This window comes from Oryzias latipes, chromosome 4 (assembly GCF_053564925.1).
Source record: "Oryzias latipes strain Hd-rR chromosome 4, Olatipes_Hd-rR_3.1".
Taxonomy (NCBI): domain Eukaryota; kingdom Metazoa; phylum Chordata; class Actinopteri; order Beloniformes; family Adrianichthyidae; genus Oryzias; species Oryzias latipes.
The window spans coordinates 29,624,532-29,647,790 of record NC_136240.1 but is presented as its reverse complement, the minus strand read 5'-3'; the positions used below and the strand labels follow the sequence as shown (position 1 = coordinate 29,647,790).

Sequence of the window (23,259 nt, the reverse complement as noted above, 5' to 3'; positions counted from 1 at the left end):
CTGTCCCACTAGCTCACAGCCCAGCCCAACCCTAAGCTAACATTAACGGTACAACAAAAATGGTTCGCATTATTGGAGTTATCCAGCCCACTCAGATGAGGAAAACAAAAACGTCCATTAATCTAGTTGTCTACAAGTGAATGCAACGGGATCCAATGGCGCAGGGAGTATGTGGCCCATAGATTTTAGCACCTGTCTCGGATACAAACTTCCTCCAATGGCATTGTATCGCCTGCTCCTCATTTACAACAATTTGATTAAAGGAATATTCAGAAACTCTGTTTTAATCTTAATCTTCTTTATTTATGTCTTCCATTATGAGAAAAGTGCCACATGAACATGTTTAAACCCACAAATTTCCTTGGAGTCGGTCTTTAAATCAAAATGTACAAAGCTAAATTAGACCAAAAAAGCACAAAGCTTCTCCTGGCCTTTAGCAAAACGACTAGGTATTCTGGCAAAAACAGTGACGGACTATTTTGTAAGTTAATAATGCTGTCAAACATCTTTTGCTCTCTCTCGGGCCATAAAGGTCTTTCTACTGCTGCTGCCAAGTACACAGATGAGTCAAAGCAGTGTTAGGTTAATTGTTACCAGCAAAGAGACCAGAGAACAGAGGGCAGTGACCTCTGTGACCGTGATATTGTGAGTCTCTTATTTGATCCCTGTGACTCAAACCAAAATTTTAGTTGGAAATTGTGATTTCGCTGTAGAATTTCTATAATGGGAATGTGGTCACGGCCTTTATGATGCCTCCCTCAGATTTAACCTAACCCCCTGAGAGTCAGAGTCTTCTATAAAGGTGAGGACAGTGTGGGCAGTACTGGACACCCTTTAATGAAAAGAGTGGTGCTTGGGCTCCAGTGCAGAGGCTGACAGCAGTCTGCCATCATAGTGAGGACTGCAGGGGTAGTGTGGGTTAAGTAGAGTTGGTGTAAAGTGCCTTTTGCTGCTGTAGTTTGTTGTTGTTGATGCCGGCTGTCAGATGAAAACTAATGAGGAAACAAACGAGCCTGGTGATGAATTAGTCATCTCAGTAGTCATTCACCATCTTCTGCCTATTCCTAAAGAAACAAACTGGAAAAGGTCATTGTTGGAGATTGTGAGCCCGATACTTAACTTCTTCATTAGTTAACAAGATATTGCTCAAAGGGCCTGCCAGTGATAGAGACGATAGCAGCTTTAATAACAAGCAGTAAAAGGTTCCTTCATTAAAGTCTCATCACATCTGAGATCTGCTCCTCACCCGTCTGTGAGCAAACACCACATGAGGCATGTCTTTAAAGTAAATTCAGCTTGGTTCAATGATCCTTCAGGACAAATGTCATTTTTTTCTGTCTTAAGTGCTCCAGACCTTACTTCACCATGCTTCCAACCTCAATCATACAGTATGAGCGGATCCATCTATCCAGCTTCCAAACCAGCTTAATATCGTTTGGTGTCACAGGGTTGCTGGAGCCTATCCCAGCTACTGTTGGATGACGGCAGGAATCAGCCTGGCCAGTCTCCTGCAGGTATGTGCTGGTGATTTAAAACAAAATAAATCTCAAACAAAATATTGGAAAAACGTTTTTTTCCTTGTGCCACTGTAGATAGAGTAGTTTGGACAGCTGATTTAAGAGTATTTACTGATTTATGGTGAACCCATAAAATATGGTGATCACTGAATTTGTGTGTGACGTTTGACATCAGTCTTTGGCTTGCTGGCTCTGCTGAACCCTCACCAGGATATGGATATTCAAGCCCTTGACTTCAGAAATGTTAATGCTTTTTGACTGCTGACTTGCAATGACAGGGTAAAGGTTTTGGGGAACCCACACAGAAGGAAATGAACAAACATCAAGTTAGTTTGCAACATACTTAAGGTATCCCAGGTATGAAATAACTGCCGAAGGGTTTAAACAAGAAAAACAAGTGGTAAACTCCTAAGGCCTACATGATGGGCTTATAGGTAAAAAGGAAAAAAAAAACAGCTAAAACATTGTGTTGTTTAAGAAAATTCAGTGTTTATAATCCAATTAGAATAGATTTTATTGCTGAAAATCTAATTTGCTTTTTCTGCTTGATGGCTTAATTTGATCTGTCTCCTAATGGTTGTTGTCTACTCTCCTCTACATCAGTCAGTGTCTGATTACTCTACAGCTTTTAACCACTTCAGATACAGGATTTCTTTACAGTTTGAGGCATGGTTTACACTTCTTCTGAACTTTTAGAAAAAAAATGCCTCTCATGAGGTGAGCTTTTCTGATAAAATATCAAATCATATTTTTCTAATGTAGTGTGGATCAGATTAGGTAAAAACTTCATCCATGAAAATGGTCTTCTTGGAGAAGGAAATGGACACGCTTCCAGGCAGGAAGAATATCAGAAGAAATTCAAAGGTAAGAACATCACTCCACAAACACACACACACAAACATTTTTGTGCCGTGTCTGAACATCTTTTCAGTGGCTGCTCCAAACCACTTGCTGAAGAAAACTCATTTCTGAAAATTCACTTTGCCTGTGCACTTTACAGCAGAGCTACATAATAATCTTGTTGGATATTTTCAAAGCTGGAATATTGATTCCTTTCCAGAATTGTGTTTTGAAAAAGGTTCCTGAGTATGTGTGTGGATATGAGCAGTAATTTGGAGAAAATTTAGCAAAAAATGGATGTGTCAATCAGTCAGGAGGCAGGTATTTTTTTACTGTATTGAGAAAAGACTAACTCTGGTTTAAATGCATGACTTTATGAACATATTACAAATCCTATCTTAGTCAGTGCAAAATGTTTGAATTGAAATAAACCAACACAACACATAACTATCACACAGCAACCATAAATCAAAGACATAATTAGTCAGAATCAAAACTCTTCTGGTTCTGGAAACCATTCGGCTCCACTTGGATATCTCTGTTGAAAGTGAACATTGATTATCCCTCAGCAGTCTGCTCCACACTGCGATGCTGGCTTCAATTTTCAAAGTGTTCCAAATAGAATTTCAGTAACTTGCTATTTCACTTATTCACAACTGATTTTGTAAGCTGTTCGTTATCTCATTGGCAAGTACAATGGCTACCATCTGTAGGTTAGTACAGGTAGATTTAGGTACAACAAATGCTTTTTTCATCATGATCCAACATTGTGATCCTATGAGTTTTTTAAGTGTGCAGAGTAACTGGACTTTATTGAGACATGTAGGTGGAAATGGAATAAAACTGCTCCACGTAAACTGCATACTGCAAAAATGCTGCAACAGTGATTACTTATATGCAACATGTGCTGTTGAAATGCAACATAAATACGATTTATATTAAAGTCCCTCCTAATCCAGACTTCAATTCAGTTTTTAAAAAGTGCAAATAGATAGCTTTTAAACCAAAGGACTGCTCTGTTTCAGCTTCAGACTGACAGACCATTAAGTGCTACAAGGTAAACAAGTCCTTGAACTTTTTTTTTCTTTTCTTTTAAAGTAAATTTTACGTTGATTATTTCTATGTTGTATTGTGATTTTAATGCATTTTTCTGTTTTGTGAAGCACCTTGAATTATTTTGTGTACGAATTGTGCTATACAAATAAACTTGCCTTGCCTTGCCTTGCCTTGCCTTGCCTTGAACATCTGGAGTTGATTAGACAGACAGAAACAGGTGTTTGCCAAAAAAACGCAAGCTCTGCGGTGACTCTGTGTGACAGACCAGCAGAAGTATCTGAGTAAAGTTCTGCTACATTACGAATGTGGTGGAACTTTACATCTTTCACATCCATCTTTGACATTACATCTCAATTTTTGTTAGGATGTCTTAAATAAAGTTTAAGCTATAAAGCTGAATTCACACCGCATGCAATTTGTGTGCCAGGGGTGTCGAGTTTCAATGTTAAGTCCATGTACAGACACGATCAGAGGTCCTGTAGTATAGTTTTAATGTCGGGCACGGCATGTCAGGCTTGGCAGCATCACATTTTGGGCATCGTGGTGTCGAGAGTTTAAAAGTCTGAACTTTGACAAGGAAGACTTGTCATGTCAACCAATCAGTAACCAGCTTCAGCTTGTGACGTGTTGATGAAGCGATCAGCGGGTGATGACCAAAACCAACATGGAGGAGAAACTGATCACTGCCATTTGTTTTGCTCCTGAAAGTTACATTTTTCTTATTTGCATCAAGACAACAGCAAAAAATCCTCTAGTTCAGCCCTACCTTTACCATATGTCTCTCCTTTGAGTACTGCGGGACTGCTGTTCGTCAAACTGGGTGACAGTTTTGGAAGTACTGTTGAAAAGCTGCCGTCATTCAAACGCAGCTCCTGCAGCAGATGGCGAACCTTGTTGTACTGAGAGAATCTCTGAACTATCTTATGAACCCAGACAGGGAGACATTCTTATCCATGCTTTTGTACAGCTCTTCCCAACAAATAATTCTTATCTTTCAACGTCATTCATATCTTCCATGCATTATAGCTCATATTTACAGTTAATCCTTCCATGTGGTGATGACGCTAAAACCTGTGGGCGACAGCTCCTCCCAGATACATTTACAAGCATTTGGTGTATGAACACACTTTTGGACAAGTATCGTGCAGCAAATTTGACACGTGTCAAAAGAGAGGTGTCTGATGCAATTTTGATGCACAAACCTAGTATGGTGTGACTGTAACGAGAACTAGGAAGAGGGAGCACATTACACCGATCTTAAAATCCCTGCACTGGCTCCCTGTCAGCTTCAGAGTTGATTTTACATTTTTTAAATCGTTTTTAAGAGTATCCATGGTCTTAGTACTTATTTTATATCCGACTTGCTTTTAACTTATGAACTTCCCAGAGCCCTTAGGTCCTCAGGTGCAGGCCTGCTGAAGGTCCCCAGGGTCAGGATAAAAAACCCACAGCGAGGCCTCATTTACGGGCCTCGTCTGCGGAACAGTCTACCTGAGGATGTGAGGGCCTCATCTACTGTCGAGGTTTTTAAAAAGAAATTAAAGACACACCTTTTTAAATCAGTTTTTAATTAGATTTCATGTCATATCTTTTTTTATTCTTCATTCTTTGTATGTTTTATCACATCATTTTATTTGTTTTCTCTAGACATTTTTTCCCTTAAATTTTGTATGAAATTTTAACCCATACTTATTTGTTTCATGTCTTTTAGTCAAATTAGACTGTTTACAAGTGTTTTCTCACCCTTGGCTGGGGTGTTTGTGACTACTGACACCCCGGCCAATAGGAGGACAGGGCAGACTTCTGGGTTCTCTCTTCTTTAGCGTTTTTTTCTTTCTTTCTTCTTTCTTGTTTTGTTTTATATACAGCACCTTGAGCTGTTTTGTACATGAAAGGTGCTATATAAATAGAATTAATTTGAATGCAACTTTAGTCGCTAGTATCTTTCAAAATAGCATTCAATTAACAATATAATTTAAGAAAAGTCATTTTTTAATAGGAGACATTGTACACTGTATTATTGTGATTCAGCATATTTCAAATGAGTGGCTCGAACAGGTCTGAGAACAGCTGGAAGGGCCCAAAAAGCTGTAAAAGGAAAGACGTTGTCAAAGCATTCAGTAGGTAGAACATTCAGTGACTAATTAGGTCAATGGACATCAGGTGGTGTTACATCATTACCTGTGATGTTTTGAAAGATGTAGAGTCTGAAAAGAACAAGCAGGCAAAGGCCCTTTATGTGAAAGTGTGTTAAAAAATTGCAGCAGCATCTAGCTTTTTCTCCACATTCAGTTCTAAAGTCCACAACTCTGATGATGTGTGGTGAGTCAAAAAGTATTTTTTTAGTCACCAATTCTGCAAGTAAGAATCCAGGAATAAAGAATCCAGGAAATCGCATTGTGTGATTTATAAGAATAAATTTGTATGATGGTGGAATGAAAAACATTTGTTCAACAACAAAAGTTCCCCTCAATGCTTTGTAACCGTGGTTGTCAAGGACAGAGGTCTTCACCAGGCTTGGACACATTCTGACCAATGTCCCCTCTGATTTTTTGTGTGTCTGAGCAAACACAAAAATTCACTGAGCACTCCTTCCACCACAGCGGAACATGGGGGGGTTCACTCTGTAATCATCAGGGACATGCACAGGATTTCAGACGGGCAGGGGCTCAAAGTTGGAAAAAGGCAGCAAAAACAATTGTTTTTTTGTCCTTTAAAAAATATGGAAATTGAGTAAAATTTTGAAATAAAGAACTAATAGATAAATACTAATTTATGTGACCTGTGTAGGTGAAAGTGATACAATTGTCAGTTTTTTATGTAAACAAATAAGTGTCAACATGAGTTCATTCACTTTAATCGTAGACTTTTGGCATTAGATTTTTGGCATTAGAGATGGTAATATTTTAACACAGATGAACTACAACTTTCATCCCTAGAATGATGAAATTATCAATATTATTTATTATACTGTAGCTGTGGGGATACTGTGGTTTAGTTCAGTTTCAGTGGTGTTTTAGGCCATGTTCTGTCCCTTGTCAGTCACTCCAGGTTCATGTTAATTATCCAGAGCTGTTCTCATTTCTGTCAATAGTCTTCAATAGTGTCTGGTTTTCAGTTCAACATTACCAGGTCATCTACTTTGCTTTCTCCTCTTTTTGTTTCTCCACATTTTTGTCCTGTTTAAATTTGATTAAATTTTACATTTCTGCCACCAAGCCCAGTTTCCTGCATTTTGGCTCCTACACCTCCAGTTCCTGCAGTCAATGTGACTCTTGTTTTAGGATTCACAGCCAGCTAAACTCTCTCTTGCATCTGTTCCTCTAGCTTCTTTTGTAATTGGAAAGATATTTATATAAAAGATGGTGAAACTGAATGATATAGAATTTAAAGGAGGCATATCTAATCAGAAAAAATTGCATTAATTTAGTTTCAGACCTGTAGTGCGGAAGCTGTGAACTCACTATAAATAAGGTTAATTAATTTTGAAAATCCAACTGGTGTTTTATTTTGTGGGTAATGGTGTGGTGAGTTTTCGAGGATATAACAGGTTTTACATTCTCGCTTAAAGGCAAAAGTCTACGTGACTTTTTATGACTGAGTCAGCAGATTTTTCAGCAAAGGATTTCTGTTCCCCACTCCCAAATTCCTAAAAGAGTCATGTAGCATGTTATATTGCTTTGTTCAGCTTGAGCTAGGGAATAAAGAAGTGGATTTTCATGACATTCGAATAAAAATGTGCGAGCTAGCAACGAATGCAACAGTTGCAAGTTCGACATGCATACGCCATTCGAAATCCAAATCTTCTATTTCCAAACTTGCCTGTCTCTGACCCACAGTTGTAGTCCTCTTTGCACTTTGACACTGTGAAGGCCACTGCAAGTTTATCCCTTGTGCGATCCTAGCCACATTAACATTGGGAGTTGGGTCTTCTAGACCAATGTTTTTCAACCTTCTTTGAGCCACGGCACACTTTAACCTTGACAAAAATCCCGCGGCACACCAGCATCCCAAAAAAAAAAAGCAGAAACTCATAGTCTGTATTGATCTACAGCCCCCCCCCCCAAATCTCACGTGCATTTGGGTGATAATTGTGGCAGAAAAAGCAGGAAGTTGAAGCTGTTTTTTTTACAAAACATGAAATAAGAGTTAAGTTAGAAAATTTAAAAACTGTTTGATGTGTGTTTGTTGTGGTTTCAAGACGTTTAACAAGGACGACTCATTGTACGCTGAGGCGTTTTCACTTTAACTCAATGCATCATGGGAGATGTAGTGTGTAAACTGCCAGAAAACGGCAGAAAGACTTGCGTCTCTGAGCTTCATTGTTTTGTTCACTTTTTCCACGGTCTGATACCGGATTCTGAGGAAAGCTACCCCGCATTAGACGAGCTTTGGCTGGTATTTGTTAGAACTGAGTGACTTTTTGAGCTAAATTGGAACAAGGAAGTTAAAACTTTAACCACTTCTGATTGTTCAGATGGATGACATGTGATTAAGCCTTCAAGAATGATTGGCGGAGATAGTTAAAGGGGCGGGACTTTTCCTAAAACAGCTAAAGCTGCGGCTAAATCGCAAAATGTCTTTAATAGAATCAAATAAACACAAAGAAAAAATAATTTTATGATCTTTTATATTCCTAACTACTCAGTGTTATCAGGGCCTGTTTGGATGAACAAAGAGCTGATTTCCTGGAGATGGGAAATGTTTTTAGATCAGTTAATGAGGGCAATTTCTCACGGCACACCATTGTGCCGCGGCACACTGGTTGAAAACTACTGATCTAGACCCACTAGACAGTGCGCTGAACCTTTTTTCTTCAATGATTTGTGATCTTCAATGGTGTCCATGGATTACATGAAATCCTCTTCACCTTTATCCACCTTTGTTATGGTAGGGAGAACACGTCAATGTAAGGGTGGGGTCATCTAAGATAGCACAAGGGTTAAATATAATCACTGGGTCATTAGTGGCAGTCCCATCAGGAATGAAGTAGAACATGGGTGTAGAGAAGATGACAAAGAAGAGATGTTGAAAACCATAAAAAAGAATGCTTTGGCCCCCTCAAAGGACACATTAGAATGTATCAAAAAAAGACAGACATCATCTTTCAATACCACAGTTTTAACCAACGGAAGGAAAAAAAAAAAAAGCTAGAATTCTTTAAAGTAAATATTAACAAATGGATGTTTATATTAAGTTAAAGTCTGGTGGCACATGCTGACACAAAATAGACATTGCAATAATGAGCAAACAGGGTTTGTTTAACTTTATCTTACCCAATTATCACCAAATTTCCCAGTTTCCCGACACTTCAAGTCTCAGGTCTGTGCAGTGAAACTGCTGCTAGCATGGTGGGCACACGTTTTCTGTTTATCAGTTGAGTGCAGTAGTTCTTCAAGGCTTCTGTCAACTGGGTGGAACTTACCTCAAACAAACTGACTGGATAAGCTGTATTCCTTCTTATTGTTGGGCACATCCTGTTTCCTGTCAAACCGCAGTAGACACACGTTTTGGGCACAGTCTTTTCCCATCAGTTCTCTTCATTTTCGTATAGTGGCCGCTCAGATTTCATAGTGATAGCTTCTACTTTTTGCCTGCATCATCTTTAGCACAATCATCTTTGTAGTCTGCCCCAGGTTCCAGCTTGTAATACAAACATCTGGCTCGATCAGGTTTCCTCTGCACATCGTTGTGCTGCTTGATTACACTGTAATTTTCTATTGTCCAATTCTTTCATCAAGGATATATTAGCATGACGCTGAGCAGGTTATATCAGGTGTGACAGGTACGGTGGGCTCTATTCAGTAGCATATGTTATTTGTTCACTTCTGTTGCTTTGTTTTTATGAGCTTGAGGCTAATTTTACAGCAGCTTCTTCTACACTGATCTGTCTTTTTTTGAAGCTTCACAAACCAGACTGCATATTTTAGTTGCTTATGTTTTATTTAAGTATAGGCCTGGGCAAAAATGGCCAATTTGTTGCCAAATACTTATTCTACACATTTATATGCACTAATCTACAATATGAGTAAGGTTTTTCTATTCTCTTATTTATTTATTTACTTACTTACTTTGTGGTCAGGTATGTTACCAAGATTCCCTAAATAATTAGTTGGAAAAAATTTAAATATGGGGGGCTAAGAACTAAAAATATGTACAGATTTAATAAAAGATTGTCAGTACAGGTTGGCAGAAAGTCTTGCATATTTAGATTCGCAATGCATTTGTTCAAAATACTGCTGTATCTAATGCTAATACATGTGGATACATGTTATGCAAACCTTTTTATATTATACTAAAATATCTCTAAATTGCATACAAGCATTAAGTACATTTACTTTGAAAATATAAAACGTTATAATGTTGGTGAAGGGATATGCAAAGTTCTTGAACAGAGAAAAGGTACCTGACATTGTTGGTTTATTTGTACAAAGTGGGATTGAACTGAGGCTATAACTTATCAAACTAATAAACTTTGGGCAGTTAAAGGAAAGAACAACGCCTATTCAGACGATATTGCAGGAAATCCAGGGGTAGATAAAAAAAACCAGAACTAAATTCATAGCAAAAACTGCAAAAAAATGTCCCAAAACTATGGCTGGAATTTGCAGATTAAGACTACGAATAAAAAAAACTATGGAAAGAGGGTGAATGTGAGTGCACAGGACAGATCATGACATCACTAGATCTCCAGTAATTATTTTGTAACAGTAACGGACCCTTGGTTTATAAATAATTCCTAATATCTTTTAACAGACATTTCTTTTTATTCATTTTATGCTATTTTGTTGTTTTTAATTATTTAGGAGTCATTACCCTAAATCCTTAAACTTAAATGTTATATTAGTAAAAAAGCCATTATTGATTTCTGCGAAGTTAACAAAAACTGCAATAGGAATCTTATCAATGTAATGTTTGTTCGTCTGTAACTGTGTTGTTTGCTTATTGAGCCAACTTATTTTTCTGTATGGAAGTTTTTTATTAACAAAAAATGTTTTTAATATCCACCATTTTTTTATTCCTATACTTTAGGAAGTACAGGCAACACATTCCTGTTTCTACAGTGACTGCAGACAGCTTCATTGCTTTGTTCTTTTACCGAAAGCTCTCCCATTTCCTCTCTCAACTGTTAGCTGGCAAGACAAGCTTTGCATCATTGATAGATGCTTGAAAACCTTGAACAGAAGTTTTTGAAGGAGCAGAGAGAGAGACTGTGCTCTCCTTTCCTGTTCATTCTCCTCTTTGCTCCTGCTGGTGAGCTGATAAATGTTGCATGGGGGTTACAGTACAGATCTGTCTCTTAATCCTCAATTCAGAAAGAACTCTTTTTTTTTTTTTTAGCAGAGCTGAGGGAGGTCCATCTTTGATGTATTTTCTGATCATAGAAATACACAATTTGCTGCACAATTTGAAACAATACCTGACATGCCATTTATTTAATTTAAAGTTTAAAAAACAATGTAGTGCTAGGATTTATTTAGGATTAGCAAGCAAGATGATGTTTTATTCATCAGTAATTCATTAATGTATTTATCATCTGGAGTGCGACTGTTTCTTTTCATACCAGAGAGCAATCTTATTCTCTCTTATTCTGCCTTCTGCCTATCATGCACCAATCCTAATTTAAAGTGTGAGGTTTACGATGATGACTGAATTCAAATTGGAGGAATCTGCAGTAAAAGACCATGGAGAATCAGCACATGTAATTAAATTATTTATTTCTGGATCACAAGTAAAATTAAAATGGCAACAGGCTCTTATTGGCTCAGTTGCCCGTCAAAGAGTACTGCTCTGCTTTTCAATTTAGAACTATCAACCATGTGTTTATACATCCATTCCTACATCTTTGGATACAAAAGAAGATGTGGGGATGGATGGACGAATGGATGAACCCTAACCCTAACTTCCATCCATTTGTTTTTACTAATCTTAATCTGGTGGTTCCTTCCTTCTGTCCATCCGTCTGTCCGTCCGTCTTATACTGTTTTATCCAAAGGTGGGTCATGAGTGCAGCAGTCTCAAAAGATATGCCCAGGCCTCTCTCAACAGAAACTTACTCCAGCGCTTTTCATTGAACCCCAAAGCACTAACACGCCAGCCATGAGATATGGTGCCTTCAGTGCATCTTGGATCTTCCCTGGGGCCTTTGCCTGCTTGTTGAGCCACATCAACCAGCTTTTCTTACTGTAGAGGGGCAATGACTCTTCCAGAATCGGCAATTCCAAAATACAGTGCCCTAGAAATTTCCCAGAAGTATTTTTGGAAAATCTAGTGAGCGTCAATTCTCACTATTATCGAATATAGATCACAATGCATTGTTTTTAAAGGATTTTTCATTTGAGAAAACTTTATTTACATTTATTTTTTATAAACCATCCAAGCTTGCATCATCTGAACAAAGCACATTCCTAAGTATTCTTCATAAAATGTTCATGTAACTCTTATTTTTCTGTAAATGGGTGACTTCATAGTCTGTGTTTACAAAAACGAATGTAGGAATTACATCAGCCTTTATTTTGTCTGGACACATTTGGAAACATGAATTCACATGATCAATTACACGGTTTATCAGGGCTGCCAGATATTTCTCCATTCAAAAACTGCCTCTGTTAGCTCACAAACCGACTGAGTGTGCCTTCTGGGAGTGAGACCCCTCCTATGTGGAGGAGGCGTCTCAGAAAAAAAAAAAAAAATTATATATATATTACTCACACACACACACACACACACACACACACCCACACACACACACACCCACACACACACACACACACACACACCCACACACACACACACACACACGCACACACACACACACACACACACACACACACACACACACACACACACACACACACACACACAGCCCCAACAGCTGCAGATATGCTGAGTGAAGCAGCAACTGACCTGAAAGACAAGATCTTGCCTAGAATGAACACTAGGCAACCCCGACACCAGCTACGACGGTTAAGTGATGTACTGCCTGAAAGTCATGAAGCATTGAGGGTAATTCCTACAACAACAATCACAGAAATCAATGAACTGGTTTACACTTCAGCAGTAGTGATCCTTGAGATGCTTGGCTATAAGAGCAACCATGGAGGAAAACAATACCCATCATGGAAGCAATAGTTAGAGGCTCAAAGAGGTACAATGAGAAAGCAAGTACCTACGAGATACAGCCAGATGCCCATACCTGAAGCACTGGAAACTGCCAAACAAAGGCTTTTAGCCTTAAGGAGTCGCCTAAAGAGGTACACAAGAGACAATGAAGCCAGACGAATAAGCAGGCTGTTTGCAACTCAGCCTGCGAAAGTGTACGCTCAGTGGCAGGGTCAAAACAGCCGAGCAGATCCACCAAGGCTGGAAACTGAACAGTAGTGGAAAACCGGGAGAAAGAGGCAGCACATAACAGCAATGCCCAGTGCCTGATCTCTCTGAGAAAAGAACATAGCAACCTCTCTGAACAGAATCCAGTAACCATCACAGTGGCTGACATCCAAGAAAGAGTCTCAGGTATGAAGAACAGGACAGCACCGGGCCCTGACATGATACATGCCTACTGCCTTAAGAAACTCACCGCACTCCACGAGCGCTTGGCAGCACAAATGAACCAGCTGCTAAGAGATGGGACTCACCCCGAATGGCTAACGGAAGGGCGAACGATCCTAATCTAGAAAGATCCCTCAAAGGGTGCAGTCCCATCCAACTACCGGCCTATAACCTGTATCTCCACAACATGGAAGCTCATGTCAGGCATCATTGCAACCAAGATAAATAGGCACATGGATCTATACATGAGCAACACACAGAAGGGCATTGGCAGAGACTCCAGAGGAGCCAAACACCAACTCCTGGTTGACAGAACAGTCGCTCAAGACTGCAGGTCACGACACACCAACCTGTGCACAGTCTGGATTGATTACAAGAAAGCCTATCTCTCAATGCCACACATGTGGATCACTGAATGCTTGGAGCTGTACAACATCAACAGGACTCTAAGAGCCTTCATAGGAAACTCAATAAAGCTGTAGAAAACCACCCTTGAAGCCAATGGGTAGCCACTTGCACAAGTGTCCATCAAATGTGGGATATACCAAGGTGATGCTCTGTCCCCACTGCTGTTCTGCATAGGTCTGAAGCCCCTCAGCCAAATAATCAACAAGACTGGCTATGGATACCGAAATGGGGTCAACATCAGTCACCTCCTCTACATGGATGACATCAAGCTTTATGCTAAGAGCGAGCGTGACATTGACTCCCTGATCCACACCACCAGGATCTACAGTACTGACATCGAGATGTCATTCGGGCTCTAGAAATGCAACCGGATGGTGACAAAGTGACAAAGAGAGGCAAGGTAGTCCACACAGGAGGCGTCTCACTCCCAGAAGGAACAATAGCAGACATTGAGGACAGTTACAAGTACCTGTTCCATCCCAAATCCAGCACCCTGAGACTGTATGCTAGCCGCAAGGAAGGAGGCCGAGGACTAGTGGGCGAATCACACTATCCAGGATGAAACAATTCCTTGTTATTATTCCTACAGCTCAATGGCAAAAACAAGACCCGGGCAATAAACAGCTACGGACTGCCAGTTATCAGATACCCTGTAGGAATAATAAGATGGCCAAAGGAAGAGATACAGACCACAGATGTTAAAACACGAAAGCTCCTCACCATGCATGGAGAGTTCCATCCCAAATCCAGCACCCTGAGACTGTATGCTAGCCGCAAGGAAGGAGGCCGAGGACTAATGAGCGAATCCACTATCCAGGATGAAACATCCAAGATGCATGAATACATCAAGCTCGAGGCCCCAACTGACAGTGTGCTCAGTGAATGTCTCAGGCAATGGAGGACAGAGGAAACAGCGCTGGAGGACAGATCCTCATGGGAGGACAAACCCCTGCATGGGATGTACCACCGGACCATGACTGAAGTGGCTGATATCAAGAAGTCCTACCAATGGCCAGAAAGGGCTGGCCTACAGGACAGCACTGAAGCGCTCATCCTGGCAGCTCAGGAACAAGCCCTGAGCACCAGAGCCATTAGCTCAGATCTACCACACTAGACAAGACCCAAGGTGTAGGCTGTGCAAAGAGGCGCCTGAAACAATCCAGCACATAACTGCAGGGTGTGAGATGCTGAATATACAGGAACATGTGTGCAGAATATGAACTGGAAACCCCAAGGTAAAAATGGGAAACACCCCCGAAGGTGGTAGAGAATGAAAGGGCAAAAATCCTGTGGGACTTCTAGATCCAGACTAATAGGATGGTAATGGAGAACCAACCAGACATTGTAGTGGTGGATCAAGAACAGAGGAAAGCCGTTGTGGTGGATGTGGCAGTGCCAAGCGATTTGAACATCAGGAAGAAGGAACATGAGAAACTGGAGAAATACCAGGGACTCAGAGAAGAACTGGAGAAAGCCTGGAAAGTGAAGGTGACAGTGGTGCCTGTGGTAATTGGAGCACTCGGGGTAGTAACCCCCAAGCTAAGGAATGGCTACAACAGATACCTGGAAAGACCTCAGACCTCTCAGTCCAGAAGAGTGCAGTGGTAACATTTATTTTAACATTTTTATTTATGTTAAGTGTATTTTAAATGACGACAGAGGTTTTGTGTGTTTATTGGAAAGGTATACTATCAAGTTGTCAGAGGTTCAGAGCAAATAAAGTAAACTTTTTTTTTTTCATTTTTCTTGTTTCGTCTGAAGCTGTAAACTTCTCATGCATTTACTGCTCAACTAAGCTAGCTAGTCCACCAGGAACAATGAATCTAAAAGAATATTTATTGTTTTCCACTGTTGCATTCTTCAATGCAAATGTTTCCCTGTTGTAAATACCTTGAGGAATAGCAAGCCCTGCTCGGGATAAATAATGCAACACTGATAAATGAAGCAACGTGCCATTTTGTGTGCTTGTGTGTGCAATACCAGTCTTTACTCTTTGTCTTATGGGTTTGTGTGCACAGTTTTTTTTTTTTTTTTTTTTTTTTTTTTGTCATTCTGCTGGCAGGACAAAAGTGCAGCATATGTTTCCTGTTGCAGGAACTCTTCTGTCACAGCCTGCAGTCTTGTAAGGTTTTTTCCCCAGACAGAACAGCTGCAATAATTATCAACGCAGGCATGGATGCAGACTTAAACCCTTGAAATTCCAACAGAAATATTGTTCTAGGCATGTGTTTAGATTAGTTTTAAAAATGCAATTATTAATTAATGTGGATAAGTTGAAAGTAGTTTTGAGGTTTATTTAGTTTAAAACATGGCGTGATTTACATGACATCATCAACATCATCTCCCGCACGCTTATAGAGTAAAAGTTTCCAGAGGGAGGCAGTTTATGTCAGGATTGCTGTTAATACAAATTCCAAAGTATTGCAAGGCAAATTGGAAAATGAATATTTGAGCACAAAGACTTAAACACTGAGATCAATCAGAAAACAGTTAGAGGTAAATAAACCGCAGGCAGAACACATAGCCTAAGTACACAAGATAGATGAAACCCAGCAAACCAAAAATAGTTAAAAACCCAACCAAATATTCAATAGCTAAGAAAACTAACTTAGTATATAGATTTAAGTTCAATATTATGGCAAATAACAGTCAGTACTAATATTTGTCAGGGATTACAATAAAAAAGAAAAGGTGTTCGCAAAAACACACCATTTACAAAAAGAATTTTATTAGAATGTAAAAGTGCATACATTTCCACAATTCCACTTAAACATTTCTTAGACAATAGATTCAGGGCCCACTGTTTAATTGGTTTCAATTATTATTTTACATAAAAGTGGGTTTCCAGCTCACAACACCCACAGAAGAAGGATTTCCCAAAATTTGAATAATCTGGAGAAATCGTCTTCTGGCCAGTTATCAAGTCTGAGATCTTCCCCATATTGAACCTAACTAAGACAATTGAACCAAACTGAACCAATTTAATGACAGGTGGAAAACCTGTGCAGATGCTTTGAGTTTAGTAAATGATTAGTTAACATTCATGCTCTGAAAAAATCTGCACAGTTTTCGAATTTCCTTATACCCTGTTTTCGTGGGTTTCATGAGCTGGAAGCACAATTTATGTTCAAATAAACAAATAAATATTTGAAATTAATTCAATAGTGGGCCCTGAATCTGCATTCTATGAACGTTTAATTTTTCTGAATGTTATTAAAGAAACAAAGACAATTCATTGTTGTTTTTGGAAAGGGTCTCTGTCACTCAGGGAAGAAAAAATAAAACTGCAAACCCAACAAACAAAGAGTTTAAACGGCTTTAAATCATAAGAAGCAATTTTTAAATGTAAAAGTTATAGAATGGGCTCACCTAACAGCAACATTAAGTTCTAACCACCATAGTGGATCACAGAGCTAAAGAGGGTATTGGTGACTTTTGTTGCTCCATGGTCCACTAGTAACCTTTGTAGGCGGAGCACTCTGACCTGGAGGGGTTGTGGACCTGGGTAAAGGAGTGGAGGTAGAAAAGGGGTGTTGTGTTGACTACTATGTGGGCAAGAATCAAACGCAAGCATCCACAGGAATCTTCTTTTGATTTTACAGTTTTGTAATTAGGATTTTGATGTCCTGATTTCTATTTCTGTCTTTGCGATTTCAGTATTTATTCTATTAAGTGTTTTGAATTATCTAAATATGACCTTGTAGGAGGTGTTTTCTGCAAAGGTAAGATGTTTGTCAAAGATAACAACTAAGAGAAGCGCTGGCATGCAAATGTGTCTCTTTAGAAAAACCTACTTGTGGTCAGCTGTGCATAAATATTATATTTTATCCTCCTAGACCCTTGCCCTATTTAGCCATAGATGATGCATGTTAACTAGACTAGAAATATTTATGCAAACATACATAGGCAGCAGCTTTGGTAAGCTTATCAGGAAATAGATTATAGGGATGTGAAAAAAGAAAGAAAATGAAAGCCCAGTTTGACTATTGAGGCTAAGGCGCTGCTGAAACCCAGAAAAGGTTTACCTAGGGAGTCTACACTCAGACATTTGAAAACTGTGTCTCTGCACATCTTAATGCACAGATAAAAAGATCTAAATTTCTTTATTCAGCTTCTTTTATTACAGTCATAAAGGCTCCAGACAACAAGGTGGGACAGGACGGACAAAGTGCCCCATCCTAAACCACAGGAAACAGTGTCTCAACATAACTGATGCAGTTTTAGGCTATTGGCAATTTAACTGTGGAAATCTGAAAAGTAAAATATTGCTGTATATTTTTGCTGCATGACATATTAAAGACAGAACTTAAAAATATGTTACAGCATATTTTCATTCATTCACATCTGCTCTTTATTGCATGCTGCACACTGCCCTTTTCTTCAGATTTATAGCTCTGAGCCTCTTAAGTCATTGATTCCAATATAATATATAGGATTATCCACGGATAAAAAATGTCTACTGTCATTCCAGTTCTATCATAGTAATGGAACTTGTTGAGAAAGAAAAATAATGAAAGCATCATTGCACAAATGTCCTGTCAATTCTGTGTGTGTGACTTAGGTCCCAGGATGTCTCATATCCAATTTTTTTTCCACTAGAGGTCTCTAATTCTGCTGGCAGTGTCTCGCTCAAGGTTCTTGTTAATTTTAAATGAATTTTTCCCTAATGCGTGCCAACAATCGCGTTTAGTTTTGCGTATTTCCACCTGCTTTACCTATCGTCTTGTGGATTAAGGCCCCAGAACTTTTGTCTTTGAGATGTAGTACACATGTCTGCGATTTAGCCAGAGATGCATGATGACACAGTCATGTCACTATTAGTTTTCAGAGAAGACTTTGAGCCTTCCAAAGTCCTAAAAACACCAATGTGTAGAGAATGACCATTCTATAGTTGGCCACAGCATTTGAAAAAGTTCTATCATCTGTGGATTTCAATCGGGAGTGAGGAACCTCCAGAACCTCCATCTGTCTGCCCAGCTGTTGGACAGGACAAGTTAAAAAAAATAGAAAATAAAATAAAAACTAAGCTAAGCCAAAAAAAAAACCTTAGGTTTTTTGGAACACACAAGAGCAGGATTCCTGATAAATAGGAGGGGGCAAACCATTGAAAGTATTAAAAACTCTTAATGGGGGAGGCCGTGGTGTGGAGGCAGAGCGGTCGACCTCTGAATACCTCTGAAAATACAAGATGGTATCTTGATGAGGTTAAGTGAATGTTTCAGTTATAACAAGCAGGCTTGTGTCCACCATTCCACCTGTGTGCCACAACATGACAGGAGCAGTTGTATTTCCTTGTTTATTTACTAAGGACCTCTCTGTTTTAACCTAGATGTATTTTGTGCAGCTAACAGTCTGCTCCTCTCTTCCAGCACACGTTTCAGAAACTCTCATTCAAGTTCACAGCTGTTGTGCTGTAGAAGAGTTCCTAAAGAGAGTCTGAGCATCAACTGTACCTTACCTTTGGTCCCTCTCATCACTGCCTTGTTGGCTATCTGCAGCTCAGATTCAGGCTAATCATCTGCTGAAACGTGTGCTGAAATAGTCGGAGTATCCTGCCTCAGCATGAGGTGAGAAAAAAAAATGCACACCTCATGGATAATTTTGGACCACCTTCAGCAGCTTTGTTCCTGCAGCACAGAACTTCTTGCGCTAGTTCTTTACACTTCAAAGCACACACACACACCTTATATGCATATTGCTGTTTTTGCCTGGTATTGATTGTGTGGGTGTTCTTAGTTAATCACCAGCAAATTAAAAAAAAACTAACAGCACAAGCAATCTAATTGCACACACAGGGAATTTTACATTTTTCATTGAGGATCTTCAGCCTTGGCCTATTTTTTTTCACTTTTTAACAATGTGAAATTTTGTTTTTGTTGGTTTCTAAAATCTATAACATTTATTTTGAGATTTTTTTTGTGAAGATTGCTTTTCTTTAAAGATTTTAGGAGACAGATGAGGAAATATGTTTTGTTGCCAAAATCATCCAGCCACTTATTGAAGTAAAACAACATTTTTTTTCATGATTGAACTCTTAAAAAGACATTAAAGGCAAATCTTAAATTGATATAGCTTTTTGTCTTAACTGATAATCAAGTCTTTTATCAGAGTAAATCTCAGGTTTTGCAACCCAAATCTGTCAAGAGTCAAGTCATGTGACCTGAGTCCCCTACCTTTGGCTTTATAATAATAATTATTACCACCAGTTCGGTCATTCTGCATTTCCGTCAGCTCTATTGTCAATTGTTCATTGATTTCAAGTATTTTGGGCCCACTAATACTTTTTCTTCAACTTTTACATACTTGTCTACACTGTTCAGCTTCTTACAGAAGCTTCAAGCACTGTTTCGCACCTATTTCCAAAGCCTGCAGGATTTTTTTTTTCTGATGCATTACATTAACTGTTGCGAAATAACACAAAAAATAGCTATGGGAGAGATTGAATGACTGACATGAATCAATACATCATTATTAAGATAATATTAATTTTAACTCAGTTCAATAATTGTAATTGTCCCGGGCCACTCCACCTTGGCAGCTCATCTCAGCAGTGCAATCAGCTGATTTACTCCACCTGTTTGCCTGCAGCACTTCAGTCAGTGTCAAGTTTTTTTTTGTTCCTCTGTCCTGTTGCCAAGCCCTAAAGTCTCATGCTTCTGAGCTGCCTTCCCCTTCCAAGTATACAAGTATGCAGTCCACGGTGGCTGACCTGTTGCCTCCTTCAGGAGTGTTTGGAGTTGTGAATCTGATTTGATCCCCATGGGTATTTAAGAGGAGAGACTTGCCGTTGTCAAGCAAAACACCCAAAAGATGATCCTTCTCAGTTTATGGTCTGGCCTCATGCAGTCCTTCAGCTTCTCCCGCCTAGGACTCCTACTGCCATGAGCATCCCTTGCACAAGAAATTAAGCACATATAACATTGTACATATAACTTTGTTCTCTTGTGCAGAGAGTGCTGCTCCACCTTCCGGACCCATGACTGTGTTGCTCCCAGAGGCTCCTTTTTCCTGCCCTGCCTGAGTCGCATAACAAACCTTTTTGTGCTTTAGCCTGTTCATTTTCTTGGAGTCCATCTCCAAAAGTCTGACACTAATAAAAGTACATCCATCCATTTTCAGAACCTTCTGAATCCCTTTTGGGGTTATTGGGTTGCTGGAGCCAACCCAGCTACTGTTGGGCAAAAGCAGGGTGCTCTGTGTGCAGGACCAAATACTCACACACACTCTCACAAGCACACCTATAGGGGGAATTTAAGGATGCCAGTTAACCCATGAAGCATGTCTTTGGATTGTGGAAGGAAGCCGGAGTGCCCGGAGGAAACCCCCACATGCATGAGAAGAACATGCAAAGTCCACACAGAACGGTACAGTGAGACACAAAATATGAAAAGACACACAGAGTATCTAAACAGAAATGGATTAGTCACAGTGGAAACCAAATCTTTAAAGTAACCTGAATCTTTGATGTATGAATGCATGTGCATGCATGCACACACAACACACACATATATGCATGGAAATTCAAAAATGCAGTGTATTGTGAATGACTTTGTGCAGGGGTTTGTTGATCGTTGTATTGATGGGGTTTGTGAGGAGATGGGGTTATGGATTTTACAGAAACTGTTTTTCAGTCTGTTTGTGTGGGAAATGAATTGCAGTTTGTGCCCAACTGGAATTATATATATATCAACTCAGTCATATATCAGAATAGAGCTGTGAAAGAAAAAGCCTGGAGTAAGATTCACGAGATTTGCACCGCTTCAACATTCACACGAACTGTGGGTAGCGCAAATGTGCAGGTAAACAGTAGAAAAAAGAAGCCTTTCCCTGCTCGTCCAGTCCGCATACAAGAACCTGCATTTATTGCACCACATGCCTGGTGTGTACGTAGTTAACTCTTCTTAGAAGGAAGAGACACTTAAGTCTTTCCTTGAGGAGCCTTCAACAGGGGTGGGCAGATCAATCGGAGTATTGATAGTATCAATACCAAGGGTAAGTAATGATACTAGCGTGAAGAGGTCGATGCTTTTAAAACCTTCGTCACATTTTTTCTTTAAAGCATACAGTGAAGAGCTTGGATTTACTTATAGAGTTCATGCGAGCGCGGTGTCTATCTGTCTGCAGGTTTGCAAGATTGGGAGGAAAAACAGCCCAATTTGTGCAAAAACCAATTTCAATGGAAAGCTGCCCAATCTGGCAACACTGTCTGTTTAAACAGCGCATAACCCCCCTGCTGCTGCCAATGATGGGACTTTAACTTTACTTCATGACAGTGTTGCTTTTGTTTACTTCTTTTTACTACTGACTTTGTTATTTTATTATTGTCTTTATTTATAAGGACATATGGTTTTTTTGTTACATTGCATCTTTAAAAATGTTGCACTAGGTACTGCTTCCTTCTTAATATATTGTACTATGCTATAACTAATATACATATTCTATATTTATGATGCCTATTAAGTTCAGATTGTTGTAATTAGTTAACATTTTTAGTTGCCCAAAGTCTCTGTCTCACATTTTATTATACACTTAATGAACAAAAAAATGTGTATTTCCAAAAATGTTCTATAAAGAATTAAGAAAAAGTACCTCTTTAAATTGATACCCAAATTCCTAGCCCACCCCTAAAATACACAACTAGCTAGGCCTTCTTAAAGTTGAAGCCGCATTATCTGTCACACATCTAGGTGTGTTAAATTTGTTATCTGCATTTGACTCATCCCCTCGGGGAGTGATGATCTGCAGACACAGCTGTGCTCTGGAACCATTTGGTGGTTTAATCCCCCATCCAAACCCTTAATGCTGGGTGTCAAGCGGGAAGGCATTGGGACCCATTTTTGGAATGACTCAGCCTGGATTTGAACTCCTGACCTTCCAGTCACAGGATGGACACTCTATCGCAAGGCCACAGAGCTGTTGCAATAATTGATAATAATCGCTAACTAATAAAAAACTATAGTGCGAAACCAGCTAGTGCCTTAAACTTAAAAGCAATTGGAGCACCATGCTCACTACTTTTTTTTTTTTTTTAACAGTAAATATGATATGAATCTAACTGATATGACAGTCTAATTGATGTGAGTGTTTTGGGACAACTATTTATGAATGAATCCACTGTGTTCTGAAGATGAAAACGTTGATCGCTTAAAAAAATATACATTTAAATACATTTTTTTTTGCAGAAAATTTCAAACACAATGCATTGGGGTCTATATTTGCCAATCTAGTAGTGAGCCTCAATGCACACTCGTTTTTCCCAGAGACTTTTGTAAGGTACTTTTGAAAGTACTTTTGTAAAATTTGTAGGGTACTCGATTTCGGAATTGAAGATCTGGACAGCACTCCAAAATGGCGAACGCACTGTGTGGTGCTCTGTGTAGTGAGTAGTGATGGAATAGCCCAGGTGTTAGAGAAACTTCCCACAATCCCTTGCACTATTTTCTCCAGCCAGACCAAGTCCTTACAATCTAAGCTGTTTTTTACTCATCAAATTGCCCTTTTCTCCTCTACCTATAATAGTATTTACTACCATTCTCTAAATCAGTAAACTCCACTGGTCAGTCTTCATGTATCATCTTCTGCTCTACAACCACCAAATGTCTGGACTCTGAGTTCTTGTTCAAATTGTCTGCTTCTGCTTTGAGGCTGGGCAAAGAAGTTTCATCACCAATGCCAGCATATTGTGTGCTTTCAAATGACCAATGTTCTTTGTTTATTTTAAATAAATCTCTAAATAAAATAAAAGACAAATCAAGACAAAGTCACATCCATTCACAACATTTTATTCACACCAGATTCATTCTTTTTTACCATCAGTGCACACACTGCTTTATTGGTGATTTTAAGGTAAAACTGTTATAGTAAGGAAGGAAACATTTTTCATTCT

At 39.2% G+C, this 23,259-nt stretch overlaps 1 protein-coding gene across 1 annotated transcript in view; it reads left to right on the top strand.

Annotated features, from left to right (window-relative positions):
* Positions 1–5,568: 5,568 nt before the first annotated feature.
* nlgn1 (neuroligin 1) overlaps positions 5,569–23,259 on the top strand; it is a 406,572-nt gene continuing 388,881 nt past the window's right edge. The window contains exon 1 of the mRNA XM_078945410.1: positions 5,569–5,735. The gene's annotated coding sequence lies outside the window, so the exon portion shown is untranslated. The remainder of the gene's footprint in view (positions 5,736–23,259) is intronic.